Consider the following 24,207-nt stretch of genomic DNA (forward strand, 5'->3'; position numbering starts at 1 on the left):
TTCATGAGGGTCGACCATGTAAGAATGCATCCACACACCAAAAGTTTTAGTTCTGAAACTAATACTTTGGAGAATAGCTCTCATGGCGTAAAAGTCATGTATGTGAAAAAATTCGAATCGCTGATGTATTTATAGTTCGGCCTCAAGTCATGATTTTTTATGCAATTGCGCCAATAGTTTTCATGAGGGTCGACCATGTAAGAATGCATCCACACACCAAATGTTTTAGTTCTGAAACTAATACTTTGGAGAATAGCTCTCATGGCGTAAAAGTCATGCATGTGAAAAAAATCGAATCGCTGATGTATTTATAGTTCGGCCTCAAGTCATGATTTTTTATGCAATTGCGCCAATATTTTTCATGAGGGTCGACCATGTAAGAATGCATCCGAAACACCAAATGTTTTAGTTCTGAAACTAATACTTTGGAGAATGGCTCTCATGGCTTTAAAGTCATGTATGTGAACAAATTCGAATCGCTGATGTATTTATAGTTCGGCCTCAAGTCATGATTTTTTATGCAATTGCGCCAATATTTTTTCATGAGGGTCGACCATGTAAGAATGCATCCACACACTAAATGTTTTAGTTCTGAAACTAATGCTTTTGAAAATAGCTCGCATGGCGTAAAAGTCATGCATCTGAAAAAAATCGAATCGCTGATGTATTTATAGTTCGGCCTCAAGTCATGATTTTTTATGCAATTGCGCCAATATTTTTCATGAGGGTCGACCATGTAAGAATGCATCCACACACCAAAAGTTTTAGTTCTGAAACTAATACTTTGGAGAATAGCTCTCATGGCGTAAAAGTCATGCATGTGAAAAAATTCGAATCGCTGATGTATTTATAGTTCGGCCTCAAGTCATGATTTTTTATGCAATTGCGCCAATAGTTTTCATGAGGGTCGACCATGTAAGAATGCATCCACACACCAAATGTTTTAGTTCTGAAACTAATACTTTGGAGAATAGCTCTCATGGCGTTAAAGTCATGTATGTGAAAAAAATCGAATCGCTGATGTATTTATAGTTCGGCCTCAAGTCATGATTTTTTATGCAATTGCGCCAATATTTTTCATGAGGGTCGACCATGTAAGAATGCATCCACACACCAAATGTTTTAGTTCTGAAACGAATCCTTTTGAAAATAGCTCGCATGGCGTAAAAGTCATGTATGTGAAAAAATTCGAATCGCTGATGTATTTATAGTTCGGCCTCAAGTCATGATTTTTTATGCAATTGCGCCAATATTTTTCATGAGGGTCGACCATGTAAGAATGCATCCGAAACACCAAATGTTTTAGTTCTGAAACTAATACTTTGGAGAATAGCTCTCATGGCGTAAAAGTCATGTATGTGAAAAAAATCGAATCGCTGATGTATTTATAGTTCGGCCTCAAGTCATGATTTTTTATGCAATTGCGCCAATATTTTTCATGAGGGTCGACCATGTAAGAATGCATCCGAAACACCAAATGTTTTAGTTCTGAAACTAATGCTTTGGAGAATAGCTCTCATGGCGTAAAAGTCATGCATGTGAAAAAAATCGAATCGCTGATGTATTTATAGTTCGGCCTCAAGTCATGATTTTTTATGCAATTGCGCCAATAGTTTTCATGAGGGTCGACCATGTAAGAATGCATCCGAAACACCAAATGTTTTAGTTCTGAAACTAATACTTTGGAGAATAGCTCTCATGGCGTTAAAGTCATGTATGTGAAAAAAATCGAATCGCTGATGTATTTATAGTTCGGCCTCAAGTCATGATTTTTTATGCAATTGCGCCAATATTTTTCATGAGGGTCGACCATGTAAGAATGCATCCACACACCAAATGTTTTAGTTCTGAAACGAATCCTTTTGAAAATAGCTAGAATGGCGTAAAAGTCATGCATGTGAAAAAATTCGAATCGCTGATGTATTTATAGTTCGGCCTCAAGTCATGATTTTTTATGCAATTGCGCCAATATTTTTCATGAGGGTCGACCATGTAAGAATGCATCCACACACCAAATGTTTTAGTTCTGAAACTAATACTTTGGAGAATAGCTCTCATGGCGTAAAAGTCATGTATGTGAAAAAAATCGAATCGCTGATGTATTTATAGTTCGGCCTCAAGTCATGATTTTTTATGCAATTGCGCCAATATTTTTCATGAGGGTCGACCATGTAAGAATGCATCCGAAACACCAAATGTTTTAGTTCTGAAACTAATACTTTGGAGAATAGCTCTCATGGCGTAAAAGTCATGCATGTGAAAAAAATCGAATCGCTGATGTATTTATAGTTCGGCCTCAAGTCATGATTTTTTATGCAATTGCGCCAATATTTTTCATGAGGGTCGACCATGTAAGAATGCATCCGAAACACCAAATGTTTTAGTTCTGAAACTAATACTTTGGAGAATAGCTCTCATGGCTTTAAAGTCATGTATGTGAACAAATTCGAATCGCTGATGTATTTATAGTTCGGCCTCAAGTCATGATTTTTTATGCAATTGCGCCAATATTTTTTCATGAGGGTCGACCATGTAAGAATGCATCCACACACCAAATGTTTTAGTTCTGAAACTAATGCTTTTGAAAATAGCTCGCATGGCGTAAAAGTCATGCATCTGAAAAAAATCGAATCGCTGATGTATTTATAGTTCGGCCTCAAGTCATGATTTTTTATGCAATTGCGCCAATATTTTTCATGAGGGTCGACCATGTAAGAATGCATCCACACACCAAATGTTTTAGTTCTGAAACTAATACTTTGGAGAATAGCTCTCATGGCGTAAAAGTCATGCATGTGAAAAAAATCGAATCGCTGATGTATTTATAGTTCGGCCTCAAGTCATGATTTTTTATGCAATTGCGCCAATATTTTTCATGAGGGTCGACCATGTAAGAATGCATCCGAAACACCAAATGTTTTAGTTCTGAAACTAATACTTTGGAGAATAGCTCTCATGGCTTTAAAGTCATGTATGTGAACAAATTCGAATCGCTGATGTATTTATAGTTCGGCCTCAAGTCATGATTTTTTATGCAATTGCGCCAATATTTTTTCATGAGGGTCGACCATGTAAGAATGCATCCACACACCAAATGTTTTAGTTCTGAAACTAATGCTTTTGAAAATAGCTCGCATGGCGTAAAAGTCATGCATCTGAAAAAAATCGAATCGCTGATGTATTTATAGTTCGGCCTCAAGTCATGATTTTTTATGCAATTGCGCCAATATTTTTCATGAGGGTCGACCATGTAAGAATGCATCCACACACCAAAAGTTTTAGTTCTGAAACTAATACTTTGGAGAATAGCTCTCATGGCGTAAAAGTCATGTATGTGAACAAATTCGAATCGCTGATGTATTTATAGTTCGGCCTCAAGTCATGATTTTTTATGCAATTGCGCCAATATTTTTTCATGAGGGTCGACCATGTAAGAATGCATCCACACACCAAATGTTTTAGTTCTGAAACTAATGCTTTTGAAAATAGCTCGCATAGCGTAAAAGTCATGCATCTGAAAAAAATCGAATCGCTGATGTATTTATAGTTCGGCCTCAAGTCATGATTTTTTATGCAATTGCGCCAATATTTTTCATGAGGGTCGACCATGTAAGAATGCATCCACACACCAAATGTTTTAGTTCTGAAACTAATACTTTGGAGAATAGCTCTCATGGCGTAAAAGTCATGCATGTGAAAAAAATCGAATCGCTGATGTATTTATAGTTCGGCCTCAAGTCATGATTTTTTATGCAATTGCGCCAATATTTTTCATGAGGGTCGACCATGTAAGAATGCATCCGAAACACCAAATGTTTTAGTTCTGAAACTAATACTTTGGAGAATAGCTCTCATGGCTTTAAAGTCATGTATGTGAACAAATTCGAATCGCTGATGTATTTATAGTTCGGCCTCAAGTCATGATTTTTTATGCAATTGCGCCAATATTTTTTCATGAGGGTCGACCATGTAAGAATGCATCCACACACCAAATGTTTTAGTTCTGAAACTAATGCTTTTGAAAATAGCTCGCATGGCGTAAAAGTCATGCATCTGAAAAAAATCGAATCGCTGATGTATTTATAGTTCGGCCTCAAGTCATGATTTTTTATGCAATTGCGCCAATATTTTTCATGAGGGTCGACCATGTAAGAATGCATCCACACACCAAATGTTTTAGTTCTGAAACTAATACTTTGGAGAATAGCTCTCATGGCGTAAAAGTCATGTATGTGAAAAAAATCGAATCGCTGATGTATTTATAGTTCGGCCTCAAGTCATGATTTTTTATGCAATTGCGCCAATAGTTTTCATGAGGGTCGACCATGTAAGAATGCATCCACACACCAAATGTTTTAGTTCTGAAACTAATACTTTGGAGAATAGCTCTCATGGCGTTAAAGTCATGCATGTGAAAAAAATCGAATCGCTGATGTATTTATAGTTCGGCCTCAAGTCATGATTTTTTATGCAATTGCGCCAATATTTTTCATGAGGGTCGACCATGTAAGAATGCATCCACACACCAAATGTTTTAGTTCTGAAACGAATCCTTTTGAAAATAGCTCGCATGGCGTAAAAGTCATGTATGTGAAAAAATTCGAATCGCTGATGTATTTATAGTTCGGCCTCAAGTCATGATTTTTTATGCAATTGCGCCAATAGTTTTCATGAGGGTCGACCATGTAAGAATGCATCCACACACCAAATGTTTTAGTTCTGAAACTAATACTTTGGAGAATAGCTCTCATGGCGTAAAAGTCATGTATGTGAAAAAAATCGAATCGCTGATGTATTTATAGTTCGGCCTCAAGTCATGATTTTTTATGCAATTGCGCCAATATTTTTCATGAGGGTCGACCATGTAAGAATGCATCCACACACCAAATGTTTTAGTTCTGAAACGAATCCTTTTGAAAATAGCTCGAATGGCGTAAAAGTCATGCATGTGAAAAAATTCGAATCGCTGATGTATTTATAGTTCGGCCTCAAGTCATGATTTTTTATGCAATTGCGCCAATATTTTTCATGAGGGTCGACCATGTAAGAATGCATCCACACACCAAATGTTTTAGTTCTGAAACTAATACTTTGGAGAATAGCTCTCATGGCGTAAAAGTCATGTATGTGAAAAAAATCGAATCGCTGATGTATTTATAGTTCGGCCTCAAGTCATGATTTTTTATGCAATTGCGCCAATATTTTTCATGAGGGTCGACCATGTAAGAATGCATCCACACACCAAATGTTTTAGTTCTGAAACGAATCCTTTTGAAAATAGCTCGAATGGCGTAAAAGTCATGCATGTGAAAAAATTCGAATCGCTGATGTATTTATAGTTCGGCCTCAAGTCATGATTTTTTATGCAATTGCGCCAATATTTTTCATGAGGGTCGACCATGTAAGAATGCATCCACACACCAAATGTTTTAGTTCTGAAACTAATACTTTGGAGAATAGCTCTCATGGCGTAAAAGTCATGCATGTGAAAAAAATCGAATCGCTGATGTATTTATAGTTCGGCCTCAAGTCATGATTTTTTATGCAATTGCGCCAATAGTTTTCATGAGGGTCGACCATGTAAGAATGCATCCGAAACACCAAATGTTTTAGTTCTGAAACTAATACTTTGGAGAATAGCTCTCATGGCTTTAAAGTCATGTATGTGAACAAATTCGAATCGCTGATGTATTTATAGTTCGGCCTCAAGTCATGATTTTTTATGCAATTGCGCCAATATTTTTTCATGAGGGTCGACCATGTAAGAATGCATCCACACACCAAATGTTTTAGTTCTGAAACTAATGCTTTTGAAAATAGCTCGAATGGCGTAAAAGTCATGCATGTGAAAAAATTCGAATCGCTGATGTATTTATAGTTCGGCCTCAAGTCATGATTTTTTATGCAATTGCGCCAATATTTTTCATGAGGGTCGACCATGTAAGAATGCATCCGAAACACCAAATGTTTTAGTTCTGAAACTAATACTTTGGAGAATAGCTCTCATGGCGTAAAAGTCATGTATGTGAAAAAAATCGAATCGCTGATGTATTTATAGTTCGGCCTCAAGTCATGATTTTTTATGCAATTGCGCCAATATTTTTCATGAGGGTCGACCATGTAAGAATGCATCCGAAACACCAAATGTTTTAGTTCTGAAACTAATACTTTGGAGAATAGCTCTCATGGCGTAAAAGTCATGCATGTGAAAAAAATCGAATCGCTGATGTATTTATAGTTCGGCCTCAAGTCATGATTTTTTATGCAATTGCGCCAATATTTTTCATGAGGGTCGACCATGTAAGAATGCATCCGAAACACCAAATGTTTTAGTTCTGAAACTAATACTTTGGAGAATAGCTCTCATGGCTTTAAAGTCATGTATGTGAACAAATTCGAATCGCTGATGTATTTATAGTTCGGCCTCAAGTCATGATTTTTTATGCAATTGCGCCAATATTTTTTCATGAGGGTCGACCATGTAAGAATGCATCCACACACCAAATGTTTTAGTTCTGAAACTAATGCTTTTGAAAATAGCTCGCATGGCGTAAAAGTCATGCATCTGAAAAAAATCGAATCGCTGATGTATTTATAGTTCGGCCTCAAGTCATGATTTTTTATGCAATTGCGCCAATATTTTTCATGAGGGTCGACCATGTAAGAATGCATCCACACACCAAATGTTTTAGTTCTGAAACTAATACTTTGGAGAATAGCTCTCATGGCGTAAAAGTCATGCATGTGAAAAAAATCGAATCGCTGATGTATTTATAGTTCGGCCTCAAGTCATGATTTTTTATGCAATTGCGCCAATATTTTTCATGAGGGTCGACCATGTAAGAATGCATCCGAAACACCAAATGTTTTAGTTCTGAAACTAATACTTTGGAGAATAGCTCTCATGGCTTTAAAGTCATGTATGTGAACAAATTCGAATCGCTGATGTATTTATAGTTCGGCCTCAAGTCATGATTTTTTATGCAATTGCGCCAATATTTTTTCATGAGGGTCGACCATGTAAGAATGCATCCACACACCAAATGTTTTAGTTCTGAAACTAATGCTTTTGAAAATAGCTCGCATGGCGTAAAAGTCATGCATCTGAAAAAAATCGAATCGCTGATGTATTTATAGTTCGGCCTCAAGTCATGATTTTTTATGCAATTGCGCCAATATTTTTCATGAGGGTCGACCATGTAAGAATGCATCCACACACCAAAAGTTTTAGTTCTGAAACTAATACTTTGGAGAATAGCTCTCATGGCGTAAAAGTCATGTATGTGAAAAAATTCGAATCGCTGATGTATTTATCGTTCGGCCTCAAGTCATGATTTTTTATGCAATTGCGCCAATATTTTTCATGAGGGTCGACCATGTAAGAATGCATCCACACACTAAATGTTTTAGTTCTGAAACTAATGCTTTTGAAAATAGCTCCCATGGCGTAAAAGTCATGTATGTGAAAAAAATCGAATCGCTGATGTATTTATAGTTCGGCCTCAAGTCATGATTTTTTATGCAATTGCGCCAATATTTTTTCATGAGGGTCGACCATGTAAGAATGCATCCACACGCCAAATGTTTTAGTTCTGAAACTAATGCTTTTGAAAATAGCTCCCATGGCGTAAAAGTCATGTATGTGAAAAAAATCGAATCGCTGATGTATTTATAGTTCGGCCTCAAGTCATGATTTTTTATGCAATTGCGCCAATATTTTTTCATGAGGGTCGACCATGTAAGAATGCATCCACACGCCAAATGTTTTAGTTCTGAAACTAATACTTTGGAGAATAGCTCTCATGGCGTAAAAGTCATGCATGTGAAAAAAATCGAATCGCTGATGTATTTATAGTTCGGCCTCAAGTCATGATTTTTTATGCAATTGCGCCAATATTTTTTCATGAGGGTCGACCATGTAAGAATGCATCCACACACCAAATGTTTTAGTTCTGAAACTAATGCTTTTGAAAATAGCTCGCATGGCGTAAAAGTCATGCATCTGAAAAAAATCGAATCGCTGATGTATTTATAGTTCGGCCTCAAGTCATGATTTTTTATGCAATTGCGCCAATATTTTTCATGAGGGTCGACCATGTAAGAATGCATCCACACACCAAATGTTTTAGTTCTGAAACTAATACTTTGGAGAATAGCTCTCATGGCGTAAAAGTCATGCATGTGAAAAAAATCGAATCGCTGATGTATTTATAGTTCGGCCTCAAGTCATGATTTTTTATGCAATTGCGCCAATATTTTTCATGAGGGTCGACCATGTAAGAATGCATCCGAAACACCAAATGTTTTAGTTCTGAAACTAATACTTTGGAGAATAGCTCTCATGGCTTTAAAGTCATGTATGTGAACAAATTCGAATCGCTGATGTATTTATAGTTCGGCCTCAAGTCATGATTTTTTATGCAATTGCGCCAATATTTTTTCATGAGGGTCGACCATGTAAGAATGCATCCACACACCAAATGTTTTAGTTCTGAAACTAATGCTTTTGAAAATAGCTCGCATGGCGTAAAAGTCATGCATCTGAAAAAAATCGAATCGCTGATGTATTTATAGTTCGGCCTCAAGTCATGATTTTTTATGCAATTGCGCCAATATTTTTCATGAGGGTCGACCATGTAAGAATGCATCCACACACCAAAAGTTTTAGTTCTGAAACTAATACTTTGGAGAATAGCTCTCATGGCGTAAAAGTCATGTATGTGAAAAAAATCGAATCGCTGATGTATTTATAGTTCGGCCTCAAGTCATGATTTTTTATGCAATTGCGCCAATAGTTTTCATGAGGGTCGACCATGTAAGAATGCATCCACACACCAAATGTTTTAGTTCTGAAACTAATACTTTGGAGAATAGCTCTCATGGCGTTAAAGTCATGCATGTGAAAAAAATCGAATCGCTGATGTATTTATAGTTCGGCCTCAAGTCATGATTTTTTATGCAATTGCGCCAATATTTTTCATGAGGGTCGACCATGTAAGAATGCATCCACACACCAAATGTTTTAGTTCTGAAACGAATCCTTTTGAAAATAGCTCGCATGGCGTAAAAGTCATGTATGTGAAAAAATTCGAATCGCTGATGTATTTATAGTTCGGCCTCAAGTCATGATTTTTTATGCAATTGCGCCAATAGTTTTCATGAGGGTCGACCATGTAAGAATGCATCCACACACCAAATGTTTTAGTTCTGAAACTAATACTTTGGAGAATAGCTCTCATGGCGTAAAAGTCATGTATGTGAAAAAAATCGAATCGCTGATGTATTTATAGTTCGGCCTCAAGTCATGATTTTTTATGCAATTGCGCCAATATTTTTCATGAGGGTCGACCATGTAAGAATGCATCCACACACCAAATGTTTTAGTTCTGAAACGAATCCTTTTGAAAATAGCTCGAATGGCGTAAAAGTCATGCATGTGAAAAAATTCGAATCGCTGATGTATTTATAGTTCGGCCTCAAGTCATGATTTTTTATGCAATTGCGCCAATATTTTTCATGAGGGTCGACCATGTAAGAATGCATCCACACACCAAATGTTTTAGTTCTGAAACTAATACTTTGGAGAATAGCTCTCATGGCGTAAAAGTCATGTATGTGAAAAAAATCGAATCGCTGATGTATTTATAGTTCGGCCTCAAGTCATGATTTTTTATGCAATTGCGCCAATATTTTTCATGAGGGTCGACCATGTAAGAATGCATCCACACACCAAATGTTTTAGTTCTGAAACGAATCCTTTTGAAAATAGCTCGAATGGCGTAAAAGTCATGCATGTGAAAAAATTCGAATCGCTGATGTATTTATAGTTCGGCCTCAAGTCATGATTTTTTATGCAATTGCGCCAATATTTTTCATGAGGGTCGACCATGTAAGAATGCATCCACACACCAAATGTTTTAGTTCTGAAACTAATACTTTGGAGAATAGCTCTCATGGCGTAAAAGTCATGCATGTGAAAAAAATCGAATCGCTGATGTATTTATAGTTGGGCCTCAAGTCATGATTTTTTATGCAATTGCGCCAATAGTTTTCATGAGGGTCGACCATGTAAGAATGCATCCGAAACACCAAATGTTTTAGTTCTGAAACTAATACTTTGGAGAATAGCTCTCATGGCTTTAAAGTCATGTATGTGAACAAATTCGAATCGCTGATGTATTTATAGTTCGGCCTCAAGTCATGATTTTTTATGCAATTGCGCCAATATTTTTTCATGAGGGTCGACCATGTAAGAATGCATCCACACACCAAATGTTTTAGTTCTGAAACTAATGCTTTTGAAAATAGCTCGAATGGCTTAAAAGTCATGCATGTGAAAAAATTCGAATCGCTGATGTATTTATAGTTCGGCCTCAAGTCATGATTTTTTATGCAATTGCGCCAATATTTTTCATGAGGGTCGACCATGTAAGAATGCATCCACACACCAAATGTTTTAGTTCTGAAACTAATACTTTGGAGAATAGCTCTCATGGCGTAAAAGTCATGCATGTGAAAAAAATCGAATCGCTGATGTATTTATAGTTCGGCCTCAAGTCATGATTTTTTATGCAATTGCGCCAATATTTTTCATGAGGGTCGACCATGTAAGAATGCATCCGAAACACCAAATGTTTTAGTTCTGAAACTAATACTTTGGAGAATAGCTCTCATGGCTTTAAAGTCATGTATGTGAACAAATTCGAATCGCTGATGTATTTATAGTTCGGCCTCAAGTCATGATTTTTTATGCAATTGCGCCAATATTTTTTCATGAGGGTCGACCATGTAAGAATGCATCCACACACCAAATGTTTTAGTTCTGAAACTAATGCTTTTGAAAATAGCTCGCATGGCGTAAAAGTCATGCATCTGAAAAAAATCGAATCGCTGATGTATTTATAGTTCGGCCTCAAGTCATGATTTTTTATGCAATTGCGCCAATATTTTTCATGAGGGTCGACCATGTAAGAATGCATCCACACACCAAATGTTTTAGTTCTGAAACTAATACTTTGGAGAATAGCTCTCATGGCGTAAAAGTCATGCATGTGAAAAAAATCGAATCGCTGATGTATTTATAGTTCGGCCTCAAGTCATGATTTTTTATGCAATTGCGCCAATATTTTTCATGAGGGTCGACCATGTAAGAATGCATCCGAAACACCAAATGTTTTAGTTCTGAAACTAATACTTTGGAGAATAGCTCTCATGGCGTAAAAGTCATGTATGTGAAAAAATTCGAATCGCTGATGTATTTATCGTTCGGCCTCAAGTCATGATTTTTTATGCAATTGCGCCAATATTTTTCATGAGGGTCGACCATGTAAGAATGCATCCACACACTAAATGTTTTAGTTCTGAAACTAATGCTTTTGAAAATAGCTCTCATGGCGTAAAAGTCATGTATGTGAAAAAAATCGAATCGCTGATGTATTTATAGTTCGGCCTCAAGTCATGATTTTTTATGCAATTGCGCCAATATTTTTTCATGAGGGTCGACCATGTAAGAATGCATCCACACGCCAAATGTTTTAGTTCTGAAACTAATGCTTTTGAAAATAGCTCCCATGGCGTAAAAGTCATGTATGTGAAAAAAATCGAATCGCTGATGTATTTATAGTTCGGCCTCAAGTCATGATTTTTTATGCAATTGCGCCAATATTTTTTCATGAAGGTCGACCATGTAAGAATGCATCCACACGCCAAATGTTTTAGTTCTGAAACTAATACTTTGGAGAATAGCTCTCATGGCGTAAAAGTCATGCATGTGAAAAAAATCGAATCGCTGATGTATTTATAGTTCGGCCTCAAGTCATGATTTTTTATGCAATTGCGCCAATAGTTTTCATGAGGGTCGACCATGTAAGAATGCATCCAAAACACCAAATGTTTTAGTTCTGAAACTAATACTTTGGAGAATAGCTCTCATGGCGTTAAAGTCATGTATGTGAAAAAAATCGAATCGCTGATGTATTTATAGTTCGGCCTCAAGTCATGATTTTTTATGCAATTGCGCCAATATTTTTCATGAGGGTCGACCATGTAAGAATGCATCCACACACCAAATGTTTTGGTTCTGAAACGAATCCTTTTGAAAATAGCTCGAATGGCGTAAAAGTCATGCATGTGAAAAAATTCGAATCGCTGATGTATTTATAGTTCGGCCTCAAGTCATGATTTTATATGCAATTGCGCCAATATTTTTCATGAGGGTCGACCATGTAAGAATGCATCCACACACCAAATGTTTTAGTTCTGAAACTAATACTTTGGAGAATAGCTCTCATGGCGTAAAAGTCATGTATGTGAAAAAAATCGAATCGCTGATGTATTTATAGTTCGGCCTCAAGTCATGATTTTTTATGCAATTGCGCCAATATTTTTCATGAGGGTCGACCATGTAAGAATGCATCCACACACCAAATGTTTTAGTTCTGAAACGAATCCTTTTGAAAATAGCTCGAATGGCGTAAAAGTCATGCATGTGAAAAAATTCGAATCGCTGATGTATTTATAGTTCGGCCTCAAGTCATGATTTTTTATGCAATTGCGCCAATATTTTTCATGAGGGTCGACCATGTAAGAATGCATCCACACACCAAATGTTTTAGTTCTGAAACTAATACTTTGGAGAATAGCTCTCATGGCGTAAAAGTCATGTATGTGAAAAAAATCGAATCGCTGATGTATTTATAGTTCGGCCTCAAGTCATGATTTTTTATGCAATTGCGCCAATATTTTTCATGAGGGTCGACCATGTAAGAATGCATCCACACACCAAATGTTTTAGTTCTGAAACGAATCCTTTTGAAAATAGCTCGAATGGCGTAAAAGTCATGCATGTGAAAAAATTCGAATCGCTGATGTATTTATAGTTCGGCCTCAAGTCATGATTTTTTATGCAATTGCGCCAATATTTTTCATGAGGGTCGACCATGTAAGAATGCATCCACACACCAAATGTTTTAGTTCTGAAACTAATACTTTGGAGAATAGCTCTCATGGCGTAAAAGTCATGTATGTGAAAAAAATCGAATCGCTGATGTATTTATAGTTCGGCCTCAAGTCATGATTTTTTATGCAATTGCGCCAATATTTTTCATGAGGGTCGACCATGTAAGAATGCTTCCGAAACACCAAATGTTTTAGTTCTGAAACTAATACTTTGGAGAATAGCTCTCATGGCGTAAAAGTCATGCATGTGAAAAAAATCGAATCGCTGATGTATTTATAGTTCGGCCTCAAGTCATGATTTTTTATGCAATTGCGCCAATATTTTTCATGAGGGTCGACCATGTAAGAATGCATCCGAAACACCAAATGTTTTAGTTCTGAAACTAATACTTTGGAGAATAGCTCTCATGGCTTTAAAGTCATGTATGTGAACAAATTCGAATCGCTGATGTATTTATAGTTCGGCCTCAAGTCATGATTTTTTATGCAATTGCGCCAATATTTTTTCATGAGGGTCGACCATGTAAGAATGCATCCACACACCAAATGTTTTAGTTCTGAAACTAATGCTTTTGAAAATAGCTCGCATGGCGTAAAAGTCATGCATCTGAAAAAAATCGAATCGCTGATGTATTTATAGTTCGGCCTCAAGTCATGATTTTTTATGCAATTGCGCCAATATTTTTCATGAGGGTCGACCATTTAAGAATGCATCCACACACCAAATGTTTTAGTTCTGAAACTAATACTTTGGAGAATAGCTCTCATGGCGTAAAAGTCATGCATGTGAAAAAAATCGAATCGCTGATGTATTTATAGTTCGGCCTCAAGTCATGATTTTTTATGCAATTGCGCCAATATTTTTCATGAGGGTCGACCATGTAAGAATGCATCCGAAACACCAAATGTTTTAGTTCTGAAACTAATACTTTGGAGAATAGCTCTCATGGCTTTAAAGTCATGTATGTGAACAAATTCGAATCGCTGATGTATTTATAGTTCGGCCTCAAGTCATGATTTTTTATGCAATTGCGCCAATATTTTTTCATGAGGGTCGACCATGTAAGAATGCATCCACACACCAAATGTTTTAGTTCTGAAACTAATGCTTTTGAAAATAGCTCGCATGGCGTAAAAGTCATGCATCTGAAAAAAATCGAATCGCTGATGTATTTATAGTTCGGCCTCAAGTCATGATTTTTTATGCAATTGCGCCAATATTTTTCATGAGGGTCGACCATGTAAGAATGCATCCACACACCAAAAGTTTTAGTTCTGAAACTAATACTTTGGAGAATAGCTCTCATGGCGTAAAAGTCATGTATGTGAAAAAATTCGAATCGCTGATGTATTTATAGTTCGGCCTCAAGTCATGATTGTTTATGCAATTGCGCCAATAGTTTTCATGAGGGTCGACCATGTAAGAATGCATCCACACACCAAATGTTTTAGTTCTGAAACTAATACTTTGGAGAATAGCTCTCATGGCGTTAAAGTCATGTATGTGAAAAAAATCGAATCGCTGATGTATTTATAGTTCGGCCTCAAGTCATGATTTTTTATGCAATTGCGCCAATATTTTTCATGAGGGTCGACCATGTAAGAATGCATCCACACACCAAATGTTTTAGTTCTGAAACGAATCCTTTTGAAAATAGCTCGCATGGCGTAAAAGTCATGTATGTGAAAAAATTCGAATCGCTGATGTATTTATAGTTCGGCCTCAAGTCATGATTTTTTATGCAATTGCGCCAATATTTTTCATGAGGGTCGACCATGTAAGAATGCATCCGAAACACCAAATGTTTTAGTTCTGAAACTAATACTTTGGAGAATAGCTCTCATGGCGTAAAAGTCATGTATGTGAACAAATTCGAATCGCTGATGTATTTATAGTTCGGCCTCAAGTCATGATTTTTTATGCAATTGCGCCAATATTTTTTCATGAGGGTCGACCATGTAAGAATGCATCCACACACCAAATGTTTTAGTTCTGAAACTAATGCTTTTGAAAATAGCTCGCATGGCGTAAAAGTCATGCATCTGAAAAAAATCGAATCGCTGATGTATTTATAGTTCGGCCTCAAGTCATGATTTTTTATGCAATTGCGCCAATATTTTTCATGAGGGTCGACCATGTAAGAATGCATCCACACACCAAATGCTTTAGTTCTGAAACTAATACTTTGGAGAATAGCTCTCATGGCGTAAAAGTCATGTATGTGAAAAAAATCGAATCGCTGATGTATTTATAGTTCGGCCTCAAGTCATGATTTTTTATGCAATTGCGCCAATATTTTTCATGAGGGTCGACCATGTAAGAATGCATCCACACACCAAATGTTTTAGTTCTGAAACGAATCCTTTTGAAAATAGCTCGAATGGCGTAAAAGTCATGCATGTGAAAAAATTCGAATCGCTGATGTATTTATAGTTCGGCCTCAAGTCATGATTTTTTATGCAATTGCGCCAATATTTTTCATGAGGGTCGACCATGTAAGAATGCATCCACACACCAAATGTTTTAGTTCTGAAACTAATACTTTGGAGAATAGCTCTCATGGCGTAAAAGTCATGTATGTGAAAAAAATCGAATCGCTGATGTATTTATAGTTCGGCCTCAAGTCATGATTTTTTATGCAATTGCGCCAATATTTTTCATGAGGGTCGACCATGTAAGAATGCATCCACACACCAAATGTTTTAGTTCTGAAACGAATCCTTTTGAAAATAGCTCGAATGGCGTAAAAGTCATGCATGTGAAAAAATTCGAATCGCTGATGTATTTATAGTTCGGCCTCAAGTCATGATTTTTTATGCAATTGCGCCAATATTTTTCATGAGGGTCGACCATGTAAGAATGCATCCACACACCAAATGTTTTAGTTCTGAAACTAATACTTTGGAGAATAGCTCTCATGGCGTAAAAGTCATGTATGTGAAAAAAATCGAATCGCTGATGTATTTATAGTTCGGCCTCAAGTCATGATTTTTTATGCAATTGCGCCAATATTTTTCATGAGGGTCGACCATGTAAGAATGCATCCGAAACACCAAATGTTTTAGTTCTGAAACTAATACTTTGGAGAATAGCTCTCATGGCGTAAAAGTCATGCATGTGAAAAAAATCGAATCGCTGATGTATTTATAGTTCGGCCTCAAGTCATGATTTTTTATGCAATTGCGCCAATATTTTTCATGAGGGTCGACCATGTAAGAATGCATCCGAAACACCAAATGTTTTAGTTCTGAAACTAATACTTTGGAGAATAGCTCTCATGGCTTTAAAGTCATGTATGTGAACAAATTCGAATCGCTGATGTATTTATAGTTCGGCCTCAAGTCATGATTTTTTATGCAATTGCGCCAATATTTTTTCATGAGGGTCGACCATGTAAGAATGCATCCACACACCAAATGTTTTAGTTCTGAAACTAATGCTTTTGAAAATAGCTCGCATGGCGTAAAAGTCATGCATCTGAAAAAAATCGAATCGCTGATGTATTTATAGTTCGGCCTCAAGTCATGATTTTTTATGCAATTGCGCCAATATTTTTCATGAGGGTCGACCATGTAAGAATGCATCCACACACCAAATGTTTTAGTTCTGAAACTAATACTTTGGAGAATAGCTCTCATGGCGTAAAAGTCATGCATGTGAAAAAAATCGAATCGCTGATGTATTTATAGTTCGGCCTCAAGTCATGATTTTTTATGCAATTGCGCCAATATTTTTCATGAGGGTCGACCATGTAAGAATGCATCCGAAACACCAAATGTTTTAGTTCTGAAACTAATACTTTGGAGAATAGCTCTCATGGCTTTAAAGTCATGTATGTGAACAAATTCGAATCGCTGATGTATTTATAGTTCGGCCTCAAGTCATGATTTTTTATGCAATTGCGCCAATATTTTTTCATGAGGGTCGACCATGTAAGAATGCATCCACACACCAAATGTTTTAGTTCTGAAACTAATGCTTTTGAAAATAGCTCGCATGGCGTAAAAGTCATGCATCTGAAAAAAATCGAATCGCTGATGTATTTATAGTTCGGCCTCAAGTCATGATTTTTTATGCAATTGCGCCAATATTTTTCATGAGGGTCGACCATGTAAGAATGCATCCACACACCAAATGTTTTAGTTCTGAAACTAATACTTTGGAGAATAGCTCTCATGGCGTAAAAGTCATGTATGTGAAAAAATTCGAATCGCTGATGTATTTATAGTTCGGCCTCAAGTCATGATTTTTTATGCAATTGCGCCAATAGTTTTCATGAGGGTCGACCATGTAAGAATGCATCCACACACCAAATGTTTTAGTTCTGAAACTAATACTTTGGAGAATAGCTCTCATGGCGTTAAAGTCATGTATGTGAAAAAAATCGAATCGCTGATGTATTTATAGTTCGGCCTCAAGTCATGATTTTTTATGCAATTGCGCCAATATTTTTCATGAGGGTCGACCATGTAAGAATGCATCCACACACCAAATGTTTTAGTTCTGAAACGAATCCTTTTGAAAATAGCTCGCATGGCGTAAAAGTCATGTATGTGAAAAAATTCGAATCGCTGATGTATTTATAGTTCGGCCTCAAGTCATGATTTTTTATGCAATTGCGCCAATATTTTTCATGAGGGTCGACCATGTAAGAATGCATCCGAAACACCAAATGTTTTAGTTCTGAAACTAATACTTTGGAGAATAGCTCTCATGGCGTAAAAGTCATGTATGTGAAAAAAATCGAATCGCTGATGTATTTATAGTTCGGCCTCAAGTCATGATTTTTTATGCAATTGCGCCAATATTTTTCATGAGGGTCGACCATGTAAGAATGCATCCGAAACACCAAATGTTTTAGTTCTGAAACTAATGCTTTGGAGAATAGCTCTCATGGCGTAAAAGTCATGCATGTGAAAAAAATCGAATCGCTGATGTATTTATAGTTCGGCCTCAAGTCATGATTTTTTATGCAATTGCGCCAATAGTTTTCATGAGGGTCGACCATGTAAGAATGCATCCGAAACACCAAATGTTTTAGTTCTGAAACTAATACTTTGGAGAATAGCTCTCATGGCGTTAAAGTCATGTATGTGAAAAAAATCGAATCGCTGATGTATTTATAGTTCGGCCTCAAGTCATGATTTTTTATGCAATTGCGCCAATATTTTTCATGAGGGTCGACCATGTAAGAATGCATCCACACACCAAATGTTTTAGTTCTGAAACGAATCCTTTTGAAAATAGCTCGAATGGCGTAAAAGTCATGCATGTGAAAAAATTCGAATCGCTGATGTATTTATAGTTCGGCCTCAAGTCATGATTTTTTATGCAATTGCGCCAATAGTTTTCATGAGGGTCGACCATGTAAGAATGCATCCACACACCAAATGTTTTAGTTCTGAAACTAATACTTTGGAGAATAGCTCTCATGGCGTAAAAGTCATGTATGTGAAAAAAATCGAATCGCTGATGTATTTATAGTTCGGCCTCAAGTCATGATTTTTTATGCAATTGCGCCAATATTTTTCATGAGGGTCGACCATGTAAGAATGCATCCACACACCAAATGTTTTAGTTCTGAAACTAATGCTTTTGAAAATAGCTCGCATGGCGTAAAAGTCATGCATCTGAAAAAAATCGAATCGCTGATGTATTTATAGTTCGGCCTCAAGTCATGATTTTTTATGCAATTGCGCCAATATTTTTCATGAGGGTCGACCATGTAAGAATGCATCCACACACCAAATGCTTTAGTTCTGAAACTAATACTTTGGAGAATAGCTCTCATGGCGTAAAAGTCATGTATGTGAAAAAAATCGAATCGCTGATGTATTTATAGTTCGGCCTCAAGTCATGATTTTTTATGCAATTGCGCCAATATTTTTCATGAGGGTCGACCATGTAAGAATGCATCCACACACCAAATGTTTTAGTTCTGAAACGAATCCTTTTGAAAATAGCTCGAATGGCGTAAAAGTCATGCATGTGAAAAAATTCGAATCGCTGATGTATTTATAGTTCGGCCTCAAGTCATGATTTTTTATGCAATTGCGCCAATATTTTTCATGAGGGTCGACCATGTAAGAATGCATCCACACACCAAATGTTTTAGTTCTGAAACTAATACTTTGGAGAATAGCTCTCATGGCGTAAAAGTCATGTATGTGAAAAAAATCGAATCGCTGATGTATTTATAGTTCGGCCTCAAGTCATGATTTTTTATGCAATTGCGCCAATATTTTTCATGAGGGTCGACCATGTAAGAATGCATCCACACACCAAATGTTTTAGTTCTGAAACGAATCCTTTTGAAAATAGCTCGAATGGCGTAAAAGTCATGCATGTGAAAAAATTCGAATCGCTGATGTATTTATAGTTCGGCCTCAAGTCATGATTTTTTATGCAATTGCGCCAATATTTTTCATGAGGGTCGACCATGTAAGAATGCATCCACACACCAAATGTTTTAGTTCTGAAACTAATACTTTGGAGAATAGCTCTCATGGCGTAAAAGTCATGTATGTGAAAAAAATCGAATCGCTGATGTATTTATAGTTCGGCCTCAAGTCATGATTTTTTATGCAATTGCGCCAATATTTTTCATGAGGGTCGACCATGTAAGAATGCATCCGAAACACCAAATGTTTTAGTTCTGAAACTAATACTTTGGAGAATAGCTCTCATGGCGTAAAAGTCATGCATGTGAAAAAAATCGAATCGCTGATGTATTTATAGTTCGGCCTCAAGTCATGATTTTTTATGCAATTGCGCCAATATTTTTCATGAGGGTCGACCATGTAAGAATGCATCCGAAACACCAAATGTTTTAGTTCTGAAACTAATACTTTGGAGAATAGCTCTCATGGCTTTAAAGTCATGTATGTGAACAAATTCGAATCGCTGATGTATTTATAGTTCGGCCTCAAGTCATGATTTTTTATGCAATTGCGCCAATATTTTTTCATGAGGGTCGACCATGTAAGAATGCATCCACACACCAAATGTTTTAGTTCTGAAACTAATGCTTTTGAAAATAGCTCGCATGGCGTAAAAGTCATGCATCTGAAAAAAATCGAATCGCTGATGTATTTATAGTTCGGCCTCAAGTCATGATTTTTTATGCAATTGCGCCAATATTTTTCATGAGGGTCGACCATGTAAGAATGCATCCACACACCAAATGTTTTAGTTCTGAAACTAATACTTTGGAGAATAGCTCTCATGGCGTAAAAGTCATGCATGTGAAAAAAATCGAATCGCTGATGTATTTATAGTTCGGCCTCAAGTCATGATTTTTTATGCAATTGCGCCAATATTTTTCATGAGGGTCGACCATGTAAGAATGCATCCGAAACACCAAATGTTTTAGTTCTGAAACTAATACTTTGGAGAATAGCTCTCATGGCTTTAAAGTCATGTATGTGAACAAATTCGAATCGCTGATGTATTTATAGTTCGGCCTCAAGTCATGATTTTTTATGCAATTGCGCCAATATTTTTCATGAGGGTCGACCATGTAAGAATGCATCCACACACCAAATGTTTTAGTTCTGAAACTAATGCTTTTGAAAATAGCTCGCATGGCGTAAAAGTCATGCATCTGAAAAAAATCGAATCGCTGATGTATTTATAGTTCGGCCTCAAGTCATGATTTTTTATGCAATTGCGCCAATATTTTTCATGAGGGTCGACCATGTAAGAATGCATCCACACACCAAATGTTTTAGTTCTGAAACTAATACTTTGGAGAATAGCTCTCATGGCGTAAAAGTCATGTATGTGAAAAAATTCGAATCGCTGATGTATTTATAGTTCGGCCTCAAGTCATGATTTTTTATGCAATTGCGCCAATAGTTTTCATGAGGGTCGACCATGTAAGAATGCATCCACACACCAAATGTTTTAGTTCTGAAACTAATACTTTGGAGAATAGCTCTCATGGCGTTAAAGTCATGTATGTGAAAAAAATCGAATCGCTGATGTATTTATAGTTCGGCCTCAAGTCATGATTTTTTATGCAATTGCGCCAATATTTTTCATGAGGGTCGACCATGTAAGAATGCATCCACACACCAAATGTTTTAGTTCTGAAACGAATCCTTTTGAAAATAGCTCGCATGGCGTAAAAGTCATGTATGTGAAAAAATTCGAATCGCTGATGTATTTATAGTTCGGCCTCAAGTCATGATTTTTTATGCAATTGCGCCAATATTTTTCATGAGGGTCGACCATGTAAGAATGCATCCGAAACACCAAATGTTTTAGTTCTGAAACTAATACTTTGGAGAATAGCTCTCATGGCGTAAAAGTCATGTATGTGAAAAAAATCGAATCGCTGATGTATTTATAGTTCGGCCTCAAGTCATGATTTTTTATGCAATTGCGCCAATATTTTTCATGAGGGTCGACCATGTAAGAATGCATCCGAAACACCAAATGTTTTAGTTCTGAAACTAATGCTTTGGAGAATAGCTCTCATGGCGTAAAAGTCATGCATGTGAAAAAAATCGAATCGCTGATGTATTTATAGTTCGGCCTCAAGTCATGATTTTTTATGCAATTGCGCCAATAGTTTTCATGAGGGTCGACCATGTAAGAATGCATCCGAAACACCAAATGTTTTAGTTCTGAAACTAATACTTTGGAGAATAGCTCTCATGGCGTTAAAGTCATGTATGTGAAAAAAATCGAATCGCTGATGTATTTATAGTTCGGCCTCAAGTCATGATTTTTTATGCAATTGCGCCAATATTTTTCATGAGGGTCGACCATGTAAGAATGCATCCACACACCAAATGTTTTAGTTCTGAAACGAATCCTTTTGAAAATAGCTCTCATGGCGTAAAAGTCATGTATGTGAAAAAAATCGAATCGCTGATGTATTTATAGTTCGGCCTCAAGTCATGATTTTTTATGCAATTGCGCCAATATTTTTCATGAGGGTCGACCATGTAAGAATGCATCCGAAACACCAAATGTTTTAGTTCTGAAACTAATACTTTGGAGAATAGCTCTCATGGCGTAAAAGTCATGCATGTGAAAAAAATCGAATCGCTGATGTATTTATAGTTCGGCCTCAAGTCATGATTTTTTATGCAATTGCGCCAATATTTTTCATGAGGGTCGACCATGTAAGAATGCATCCGAAACACCAAATGTTTTAGTTCTGAAACTAATACTTTGGAGAATAGCTCTCATGGCTTTAAAGTCATGTATGTGAACAAATTCGAATCGCTGATGTATTTATAGTTCGGCCTCAAGTCATGATTTTTTATGCAATTGCGCCAATATTTTTTCATGAGGGTCGACCATGTAAGAATGCATCCACACACCAAATGTTTTAGTTCTGAAACTAATGCTTTTGAAAATAGCTCGCATGGCGTAAAAGTCATGCATCTGAAAAAAATCGAATCGCTGATGTATTTATAGTTCGGCCTCAAGTCATGATTTTTTATGCAATTGCGCCAATATTTTTCATGAGGGTCGACCATGTAAGAATGCATCCACACACCAAATGTTTTAGTTCTGAAACTAATACTTTGGAGAATAGCTCTCATGGCGTAAAAGTCATGCATGTGAAAAAAATCGAATCGCTGATGTATTTATAGTTCGGCCTCAAGTCATGATTTTTTATGCAATTGCGCCAATATTTTTCATGAGGGTCGACCATGTAAGAATGCATCCACACACCAAATGTTTTAGTTCTGAAACTAATGCTTTTGAAAATAGCTCGCATGGCGTAAAAGTCATGCATCTGAAAAAAATCGAATCGCTGATGTATTTATAGTTCGGCCTCAAGTCATGATTTTTTATGCAATTGCGCCAATAGTTTTCATGAGGGTCGACCATGTAAGAATGCATCCACACACCAAATGTTTTAGTTCTGAAACTAATACTTTGGAGAATAGCTCTCATGGCGTAAAAGTCATGCATGTGAAAAAAATCGAATCGCTGATGTATTTATAGTTCGGCCTCAAGTCATGATTTTTTATGCAATTGCGCCAATATTTTTCATGAGGGTCGACCATGTAAGAATGCATCCACACACCAAATGTTTTAGTTCTGAAACGAATCCTTTTGAAAATAGCTCGCATGGCGTAAAAGTCATGTATGTGAAAAAATTCGAATCGCCGATGTATTTATAGTTCGGCCTCAAGTCATGATTTTTTATGCAATTGCGCCAATAGTTTTCATGAGGGTCGACCATGTAAGAATGCATCCACACACCAAATGTTTTAGTTCTGAAACTAATACTTTGGAGAATAGCTCTCATGGCGTAAAAGTCATGTATGTGAAAAAAATCGAATCGCTGATGTATTTATAGTTCGGCCTCAAGTCATGATTTTTTATGCAATTGCGCCAATAGTTTTCATGAGGGTCGACCATGTAAGAATGCATCCGAAACACCAAATGTTTTAGTTCTGAAACTAATGCTTTGGAGAATAGCTCTCATGGCGTAAAAGTCATGCATGTGAAAAAAATCGAATCGCTGATGTATTTATAGTTCGGCCTCAAGTCATGATTTTTTATGCAATTGCGCCAATATTTTTCATGAGGGTCGACCATGTAAGAATGCATCCGAAACACCAAATGTTTTAGTTCTGAAACTAATACTTTGGAGAATAGCTCTCATGGCGTTAAAGTCATGTATGTGAAAAAAATCGAATCGCTGATGTATTTATAGTTCGGCCTCAAGTCATGATTTTTTATGCAATTGCGCCAATATTTTTCATGAGGGTCGACCATGTAAGAATGCATCCACACACCAAATGTTTTAGTTCTGAAACGAATCCTTTTGAAAATAGCTCGAATGGCGTAAAAGTCATGCATGTGAAAAAATTCGAATCGCTGATGTATTTATAGTTCGGCCTCAAGTCATGATTTTTTATGCAATTGCGCCAATAGTTTTCATGAGGGTCGACCATGTAAGAATGCATCCACACACCAAATGTTTTAGTTCTGAAACTAATACTTTGGAGAATAGCTCTCATGGCGTAAAAGTCATGTATGTGAAAAAAATCGAATCGCTGATGTATTTATAGTTCGGCCTCAAGTCATGATTTTTTATGCAATTGCGCCAATATTTTTCATGAGGGTCGACCATGTAAGAATGCATCCGAAACACCAAATGTTTTAGTTCTGAAACTAATACTTTGGAGAATAGCTCTCATGGCGTAAAAGTCATGCATGTGAAAAAAATCGAATCGCTGATGTATTTATAGTTCGGCCTCAAGTCATGATTTTTT

This window comes from Haliotis rufescens, unplaced genomic scaffold (assembly GCF_023055435.1).
Source record: "Haliotis rufescens isolate VD_foot unplaced genomic scaffold, xgHalRufe1.0.p SCAF_90, whole genome shotgun sequence".
Lineage (NCBI taxonomy): Eukaryota > Metazoa > Mollusca > Gastropoda > Lepetellida > Haliotidae > Haliotis > Haliotis rufescens.